This window comes from Galeopterus variegatus, unplaced genomic scaffold (assembly GCF_000696425.1).
Source record: "Galeopterus variegatus unplaced genomic scaffold, G_variegatus-3.0.2 Scaffold604, whole genome shotgun sequence".
NCBI lineage: Eukaryota > Metazoa > Chordata > Mammalia > Dermoptera > Cynocephalidae > Galeopterus > Galeopterus variegatus.
In genome coordinates, this window is record NW_007726715.1 from 21,140 (window position 1) to 31,438 (window position 10,299).

The following is a 10,299-nucleotide window of genomic DNA, read 5'->3' on the forward strand; positions in this document are numbered from 1 at the left end:
AGATCTTTGGCTTTTACCTTGGGCAAAACAGGAAGCTATTTAAGAGTTTTGAGCACAGGAGTGACATAATCTGAGCTATTTTAAAAGGATCACTATGGCTGCTGTCTTGAGAAGACACAAAGCTCAAAAGTTGACAGATACTACCTATTTTTAAAACATTTTCAAGTTACTTTTGGAGGGACAGGTAATAGATGCACAGGATACGAAATTCAAAAGATACCAAAGACACTGAAAGGTAAGTCACTCTCCACCCCTTGACTCCTGCCACCCCAGAACCCGCCACAGAAGAAATTACCAGTTTCTTAGGTATTCTTCAGAAATAGCCTATGAGTATTCATTTCTATGTAACAAATATTTGAATCAAATGAATATTGGTACTGCTGAGGATGTACAAGCTGAGAAATGTCTCCTTTCTTTGTCATCCCTGATGCTCCATCTCTTGCTACTTGCCTTCTTCCCCCTTTTCCTTATCAACATAAACTAAACACTTTCAACCTATACCTTGAATCACACTGCTTCTTTATCTTAGAATGCCTTCCCATTTCTACCTGCTGGAAACTTACCCATATGTGACACCACTATGCAGAAAGCCTTTCCTCTTTACCTTTCCCTCTTTGAATCTCTTGCCCAAAGAACACTCATTGTACCCTTCTTAAAGCAAATTGGCTTGAAGTACCTCTTCACTGTGGTTTTTCTAGTTTTTCCAGTTTAATAATAATTTTCCTTGATAGAATGCAAATGAGATAAACATTTAGAAGCCCTGTTTTCAGGGGCCGGCTCGTGGCTCACTCGGGAGAGTGCGGTGTTAATAACACCAAAGCCATGGGTTCGGATCCTATATAGGGATAGCTGGTTAGCCCACTGGCTGAGTGTGGTGCTGACGTGGCTCACTCGGGAGAGTGCGGTGTTAATAACACCAAGGCCATGGGTTCGGATCCTATATAGGGATAGCTGGTTAGCCCACTGGCTGAGTGTGGTGCTGACAACACCAAGCCAAGGGTTAAGATCCCCTTACCGGTCATCTTTAAAAAAAAAAAAAAAAGAAGCCCTGTTTTCTCTGTGGGTCATTTATTAACTTTATCTAGTACTGCATAAATTCCTGGACTGTAATGAGATAAGGGGTTGTCACCAGAATTTATTTCCTTCATCAAGAAAGTCTTAATACTATTAACAAAATAAAAACTAGCTGAACCAAAGAGAGTGCTTAGCAATGTGGTTCACTTAAATTCTGGCATAAGCTCGTTATGATACCATTGACTCACAGACCAGTAACAGTTTGGGGCCCAGCAGCCAATCCAAGGACCACTTTGAGTAGCAGGGCTTTATACCATCTGCACCCAGACATAGGATACCAGATGCTACAGTGGAATTCTGCTTGTCACTTCATAAGCTCAATTTGAAACTTCTCTCAGTGGGTCCAGATAACTCTTTCAAAACCTGAAGCAGTACAAATAAGGAACAACCATTATTTTAGAGGTATTACATTTGTGGAGTTTGTAATTACATTTGTGGAGGCCAGTGATACTTTCAAAAATCTTGTAAGTTATTCAAATGTTTTTTTTGAATTAGTTTGAAGTCATGAGCACACCTGTAGAGAACCTCTTTACAAAAACTTAAGACTTTGAAGGGAGAATCCAGCCCTCTCCACATCATTTCATTAATATACAGGTATGAATAAGAGTTTTATTTTCACTCAACCCAATGCACCTTCTCTTGGAAACCATTCTCTGTTGGAGACCTGGCTCCTTGAGGCAGGACAGAACTTACTAGCAGGTTGCTTGTATATAGCATATTCTTCAAGGACAACCCACTGACTCATTTTTAGCAACTCTGGGGCTAGCGCAAAAGGAAATATGGAGGATTGGTGAGATAATTAATAGGCAGATAAAATACTTCAGATAAGCCTGGCACTTAATGATATAAATGATAGAAATCATCACTTTTTTCTATTAGCAGATGCTAATAATCCAAGTAGTCACTGTTCTGGATACTGTTTACGGTTAGATTCAGAGCAGAGAGGCTCGTCCTTTTCAGTAGCTTGTGTTTTGACAATTGTTTTCTACTAATGAAGAGAGCCAAATTTACTTCACTACCCTTAATTTCTTCCCAAATTCCCCATCTGTATTTCTAACAGCTAACTGGATATCTCTACTCGGGTGACTTTTCTCAACTAAATTTGAGAAATGATTTTCCACCAGATTATTAAGGTAAAATTGCAAGCGTAATTTGCTGAGCACATGTAGTTTAGGAAAGTATACATACTTAAACCAATTACTGCAGCAGAATCTATCCCCTACTTTCCTTCCTTCCTGAGCCACCCCTTCCCTAGTGTGTAGCAGCCATTAGGTCTGGATGGAACTGATTCCACTTCCAGCTACAGGGATGCCATCACTGGCATAAACCAACTGACTTACTCTTAATCCCCCTGCAATAGAATTGGTCCTAAATGATTAGAGAATTACTCTAATCAAACCACTTGAGAGATATTTCAGAAACTGAACAATAGGTTGTTTAAAATCTAGATGGACCACCTGAGCAGGAGCCAAGGTGAGCCGTGTCCCACGTACCACTGGGGGCCCAGCCTGAAGCCTCAGAAAGCCCCACCCACTGCCCAAGCAGAAGCCAAGGTGAGCATCCCATGTGAGTGCCACAAACACTGTTTCTGCACAGGTGGTCCACCACAGCTACCACTACACCTACTACCACCACAGACGCAGCTCACCACTACAGTAGCAGCCAGGGCCACCCTACAGGCAGCCCACCACACAATCGACTGCATCAACACAAGAAAAGTCACCAACAGAGCCTGTAAATAGAGGAGGAAGTCTTTCTCCTCACAGCCCACTCCAGAGTAATAGAAGAAACAGGTGTTCTACCTGATGACTACACATCAACAAAAAGATACTAGAACTACAAATAAACATGAAGATATGACACCATCAAAGGAATACAGTAGTACCAGACCCCACAGAGCAGGAAACCCTTGAAATGTCTGAAAAGGAATTCTGAGTAACAATCCAAAGAAAATTCAGAGATAAGAGAAGACTCAATTAGAGAATACAATGAAACAAGAAAAAATATCCAGTATATGAAGGATGAAATTTACAAAGAGATTAATACCTTTAAAAAGAATGTAGCAGAACTCCTGGAACTGAAGGATTCAATGAAATAAAAAACACAACAGAGAGCTTGAGCAGCAGGCCAGAGCAAGGAGAAGAAAGAATTTAAGATCTCAAAGATGGTCTTTTTGAAATAACCCAAGCAGACAAAAAGAAAGGAAAAAAAGAATTTTAAAAAATGAAGGAAATCATTTTTTTCTAGAGGTAACAGACAACCTCAAGCACACCAACATCCAAATCATGGGCATTCCCAAAGGGGAGGAGAAATGAAAAGACACTGAAAACTTATTCAAGAGAATAACAACAGAAAACTTCCCAGGTATAGGGAGAGACTCAAACCTTCAGATCCAGGAAGACAAAGATCCCCAAACAGATTGAATCCAAAAAGATCCTCTCCAAGATACATTATAGTCAAACTGGCAAAGCTCAAAGACAAAGATAAAATTCTAAAAGCAGCAAGGAAAAAGTGTCAAGTCATCTATAAAGGGAAATCCCATCAGACTAACAGCAGACTTCTCAACTGAAACCCTACAGGCCAGAAGAAAATGAGATGATATACTCAAAATAAAAGAAAAAGATTGCCAGCCAAGAATTCTATACCCAGCAAGGCTATCCTTCAGAAATGAGAGAAATAGTGTATTTCCCAAACAAACAAAAATTGCAGGAATTCACCGCCACACAACCAGCCCTGCAAGAAATTCTCAAGGGAGTTTTGCATCCACAATCCAAAAAATGATAACCACTATCATGGATACACAAGAAAGAGCAAGACCTGCCATTAAAACAAACATGCAAATAAGAAATAGAAAGAAGCTAAATCATGCCACCACAAAAGTCCAGCTAACATTGAAGATGAAAAATAAATAGAGAAGAAAGGAACAAAAGATATTCAAAACATCTAAACAAAAAACAATAAAATGAAAGGAGTAAAACAATACCTGTCAATAATAAACCAAAATGTAAATGTATTAAACTCCCCATTCAAAAGACACAGACTGACTGATTGGATTAAAAAGCTAGACCCATTTATATGCTGTCTTCGAGAGACTCATCTCACCTGTAAAGACACACAGAGACTAAAAGTGAAGGGAGGAAAAAGATATACCATGCAAAAGCAAGCAGGATTAGCTACTCTTAGATAAAATAGACTTTAAACCAAAAGCCATAAAAAGAGACAAAGAAGGCCACTATATAATGATAAAGAGATCTATCCAGCAAGAAGACATAACAATCATAAATATGTATGCACCCAACACTGGAGCACCCAGATACATAAAGCAAATACTCTTAGACCTAAAGAAAGAAATAGACCCAAATATGATAATAGTGGGTGACCTAAACACCCCTCTCACAGCATTGGACAGATCTTCCAGGCAACAACTCAACAAAGAAACACAGGATTTAAACTACACCTTAGACCATCTGGATCTGGCAGATAGCTACAGAACATTTCATCCCACAGTTATAGAATATACATTCTTCTCATCAGCACATGGAACATTCTCCAGGACAGACCACATGTTAGGTCACAAATCAAGTCTCAGCAAATTTTAAAAACTCAAAATCATTCCAAATATTTTTTCAGACCACAATGGATTAAAACTGGAAATCAGTACCAAGCAAAACTCTGGAAACTATATAAATACATGGAAACTAAACAACAGGCTCCTGAATGATGTATGGGTCCAAGAAGAAATTAAACAGGAGATCAAAAAATTTCTTGAAACTAATGAAAATAAAAATTCATCATACCAAAACCTGTGGGATATTGCAAAAGCAGTACTAAGAGGGAAGTTCATTGTAATAAACACTTACATCAAAAGAACAGAAAGACTTCAAATAAGCTACCTAACACTACATGTCAAAGAACTAGAAAAACAACACTCCAATCCTAAAAGTAGTAAATGGAAAGAAATAAATAAGATGAGAGCAGAACTAAACGAAATAGAGACCTAAAAAATGATACAAAACATCAATGAAACAAAAAGTTGTTTTTTGAGAAGATAAATAAAATATCATTAGCTGGGTTAACAAAAAAAAAAGAAGAGAGAAGATCCAAATAACTAAAATCAGAAATGAAAAGAAAGACATTACAAACAATACAACCGAAATACAAAGAATCATTAAAGACTGTTAGAAACAACTGTATGTGAACAAATATGAAAACCTAGAGGAGATGGATAAATTTCTGGACACATTCAAACTACCAAGACTGAACCAAGAAGAAATAGAAAACCTGAACAGACCAATAACAAGCAATGAGATTGAAGCAGTAATCAGCAATCTTCCAACAAAGAAAAGCCCAGGAGTGGATGGCTTTACTGCTGAATTCTATTAAACCTTTAAAGAAGAATTAATACCAATTCTCTTCAAACTATTCCAAAAAATTGAAACAAACTCATTCCCAAACTCATTCTATGAGGCCAGAATTACCCTAATACCAAAACCAGACAAAGATACAACAAAAAAAGAAAATTACAGGCCAATATCCTTGATTAACATAGATGCAAAAATCCTCAACAAAATACTAGCAATCAGAATACAGCAACACATCAAAAAAATTACACACCATGACCAAGCAGGATTCACCCCAGGGATGCAAGGATGGTTCAACATACAGAAGACAATAAATGTTATATACTACATCCACAAAACCAAGGACAAAACCGTATGATTATCTCAATAGATACAGAAAAAGCATTCAACAAAATTCAACATCCCTTCATGGCAAAGACTCTCAGCAAATTAGGTATACAAGGAAATTATCTCAACACAATAAAAGCCATATATGACAAACAAATTGCCAATATCATCCTTAAGAACAGGAACAAGACAAGGATGCCCACTCTTACCACTTATGTTTAACATAGTATTGGAAGTATGAGCCAGAGCAATCAGGCAAGAGAAAGAAATAAAGGGCATCCAGATTGGAAAGGACAAAAACTGTCCCTGTTTGCAGATGACATGATCCTATACATAGAAAAACCTAAAGACTCTACCAAAAAACTCTTAGAGTTGATTAACAATTTTAGTAATGTTGCAGGATACAAAATCAGTACCCCAATAACAAACTTGATTTCTTTTTCCCTCCTTTGAACTTTTGTTCATGTAATAGCAGATTCAGAAAAAGAAATCAAGAAAGTAAACCCATTTACAACAGTCACTAAAAAAATAAAGAGGTGAAAGAGCTCTACAACAAAAACTAAAAAACACTACTGAAAGAAATTAAAAAGGACACAAAAAGTTGGAAAGACATACTATGCTTTTGGATTGGAAGAATTAACATCATGAAAATGTCCATACTACTCAAAGCAGTCTACAGATTCAATGCAATCCCCATCAAAATACCAATGACATTCTTCACAGAAATAGAAAAAACAATCCTAACATTCATATGGAACAACAAAAGACCCCAAATAGCTAAAGAGATCCTTAGCCAAAAAAAAAAAAAATGAAGCCAGAGGCATAACACTACCTGACTTCAAATTATATTACAAAGCTATTGTCACCAAAACAGCATGGTACTGGCATAAAAACAGACACTTGGACCAATGGAACAGAATAGAAAACCTAGAATCAACCCATATACTTAACAGCCAACTGATCTTTTACAAAGGCAACAAGAACATACATTGGGGAAAAGACTGTCTCTTCAATAAAAGATGCTGGAAAAACTGGACATCCATATTCAGTAGAACAAAATTGGACCTGTACCTCTCACCATATACCAAAGTCAACTCAAAATGGATTAAAGACTTAAATTTAAGACCCCAAACCATAAAATTATTAAAAGAAAACATAGGGGAAACACTTCAGGAAGTAGGACTGGACAAAAACTTTATGAATAAGACCCCAAAAGCAAGGGCTGACCTGTGGTTCACTTGGGAGAGTGTGGTGCTGATAACACTAAGGCCACAGGTTCGGATCCCTATATAGGGATGACCAGTTAGCTCACTTGGGAGAGCATGGCGCTGACAACACCAAGTCGAGGGTTAAGATCCCCTTACTGGTCATCTTTAAAAAAAAAAAAAAAAAAAGACCCCAAAAGCACAAGTAGCAAAAGAAAAAATAAGCAAACAGGATTATATTAAACTAAAAAACTTCTGCACAGCAAAGGAAACAATCAACAGAGCAGAAAGAAAACTATGGAGTGGTAGAAAATATTTTCAAACTATACATCTGACGAGGGATTAATACCCAGAATATATAAGGAACTCAAACAACTTCATAATAAAAAACAACAAATAATCCAATTAAAAAATGGGCAAAGGAGATGAACAGACATTTTTCAAAGTAGACATACAGATGGCCAACAGGTACATGAAAAAATGTGCAACATCACTAATCATCATGGAAATGCAAATCAAAAACCACATTGAGATATCATCTCACCCCAGTTAGATTGCCATTATTCAAAAGACTGAGAATAACAAATGCTGGCAAGGACAAGGGAAAAGAAAAACACTTCTAGACTGTTGTGGGACTGTAAATTGGTACAGCCATTACGGAAAACAGTATGGAGGTTTCTCAAACAACTACAGATAGAGCTACCATGGGATCCAGCAATCTCAGTACTGGGTATATAACCAAAGGAATGGAAATCATCATGTTGAAGGGATACCTGCACTCCCATGTTCATTGCAGCTCTCTTTTACAATAGGCAAAATATGGAACCAACTTAAATGTCCATTGACAGACGATGGGATAAGGAAAATGTGGTATATATGCACAATGGAATACTACTCAGTCATAAGAAAGAATGAAATTCTGCCATTCGCAGCAACATGGATGAGCCTGGAGAAAATTATGTTTAGTGAAATAAACCAGACACAAAAAGAGAAATACCTCATGTCCTTATTCATAACTGAGTGCTAAGAAAGAAGGAAAGAAAGAAAGAAAAGGAAAGACAGAAACAGAGAAAAAGAGAGAGCAAGGAACGAAGGAAGGAAGGGACCACAATAATACGTTGAACTTTCAGAAAGAGAGAACAAACCTAAGGATACTAGAGATGGGGGAGGGGAGGGGAGTTGGAGAGTGATTGGTTGGGTAAGGGGAATAAAGAATAATTATAATTTGTAACAATGAATTTGCTAATTAAAAAAGAAAATAAATAAAATCTAGTTGGAGATAAGAGAAGAGGATCATTGTAGTAACAGCTGTCACTGACTAGTGACTACTTTCTATGGGCCAGGCACCAAGCTATATGCTTTACGTATGAGGTCTCACTTCATCCTCACAGCAACCCTGCGACGTGAGGGTAGGCAAGATTATCCCCATTTTACAGAGAAGAAAATGAAGGTTCAGGGAGCTTATTACTGTCACAAAGCTAGTAAGAGGTGGATCAGAATTCACACCCACATCTTTGTGATATCAAGGCTTGCTGTGCATTTAATCACGCTGTTTTCATGATTCTGCTATTACATGAACAAAAGTTCAAAGAAGGGAAAAAATAATGTTAAATCAATGGGATTCTGAAGGGGAAAAAACTAAGGAATATAAATATATGCTGAAATAAAAATGTATTATTAAGATAAATATAAGATAAAACTAAGAAATATAAGATAAATGGGCCGGCCCGTGGCTCACTCGGGAGAGTGTGGTGCTGATAATACCAAGGCCACGGGTTCGGATCCCATATAGGGATGGCCGGTTTGCTCACTGGGTGAGCGTGGTGCTGACAACACCAAGTCAAGGGTTAAGATCCCCTTACCGGTCATCTTTAAAAAAAAAAAAAAAAAAAGAAATATAAGATAAATTATAATAGTAAGATAACTTCCCATAGCAGCATTCCACTCCAAAAAAAATCTGGATCAATACCACAAATAAAATATTTCTGGGCCGGCCCGGTGGCGCACTGCTACAGTGCGCCGCTTGGCGCTCCCGCCGAGGGTTCGGATCCCACATACAGACCGGCCGCTCACTGGCTGAGCGAGGTGCGAGCGCAACACCGAGGGTTGCGATCCCGTTGCCGGTCCCGGTCCGGTACGGGTGCGACACTGAGGGTTGCGATCCGTTGCCGGTCACGAAAAAAAAAAAAGACAAAAAAAAAAAAGGAAAAAAAAATATATATATATTTCTTAAAGAGTAAAAATCTACCAGTTAACTTCAAAGAAAATAGCAGCAATCATATTAAATATAACTAGAACTAACACTTATAGAATGTGCCAAGCATTCTTCCAAATATTTTACAAGAATAACTTCTTGAATCATCGCAAAAACGTCAGGAAGCTGGTACTAACATTCTCATTTCACATATTGGGAAAGTGAGGCACAAAGATGTAAAATAATTTGCCAAAGGTCTCACTAAGGAAGGGGCAGAACCAGATTTCACCCTAGACCTTGTGGCCTCTAGAGTCCATGCTCTGAATCAGTATGCTATACATATTTAAGCAAGTAAAAGTCCTGTGAGTACAACATTTTAATATCTGGCATGCAAGGTTGGGAGTCAGGAAATCTGTTTTACAGCCTGCTGTGGCAGAGAGTAAATGCAGGCTTTGGGGCCTACTCTCGTTGGCCTGGACTCAAATCCAGGCTCTGCAACTTACTAGTTCTGTGACCTTGAGCCAGTGACCACACTTCTTTCAGCCCCAGGTATGATCATATTTACTTTAAAGAGCTTTCAACACAGGCAGACATTATTCTTTTCTGTTCTTACCAAGGAGCATTTGTGGTTAAGTCAACACACACAAAACACTCCTACAGAATATCATCAAACCAGTTATTTTATTTTATTTTTTGGCAGCTGGCCAGTATAGGGATTGACTGGACCTTGGTGTTATCAAGACCATACTCTAACCACCTAAGATAACCGACCAGCCAAGCCAGTTGATTTTAGAACAGCCAATTATGTGAATTAAAATGGACATTTAAGAAAACTGGTTTTTATGCAGCCAAAGTTTGTACCACTAACAAGTCACAAAAGAAAATAAAATTGGTTAGAGCGTGGTGTTGATAACACCAAGGTCAGGGTTCGGATCACCTTAATGGCCAGCTGCAAAAGAAAATATGTATATTATAATAATATCAATCATTTTATAAAATTTCTACAGCATGGGCCGGCCCATGGCTCACTCGGTAGAGTGCGGTGCTGATAACACCAAGGCCGCGGGTTCGGATCCTATATAGGGATGGCCGGTTCGCTCACTGGCTGAGTGTGGTGCTGACAACACCAAGCCAAGGG

General features: G+C 38.2%; 1 protein-coding gene across 1 annotated transcript in view; it reads right to left on the bottom strand.

Annotated features, from left to right (window-relative positions):
• The window catches only part of RAD9B (RAD9 homolog B (S. pombe)), a 29,585-nt gene that overhangs the window by 14,838 nt on the left and 4,448 nt on the right, over positions 1-10,299 (bottom strand). The gene's annotated exons all lie outside the window — the stretch shown is intronic.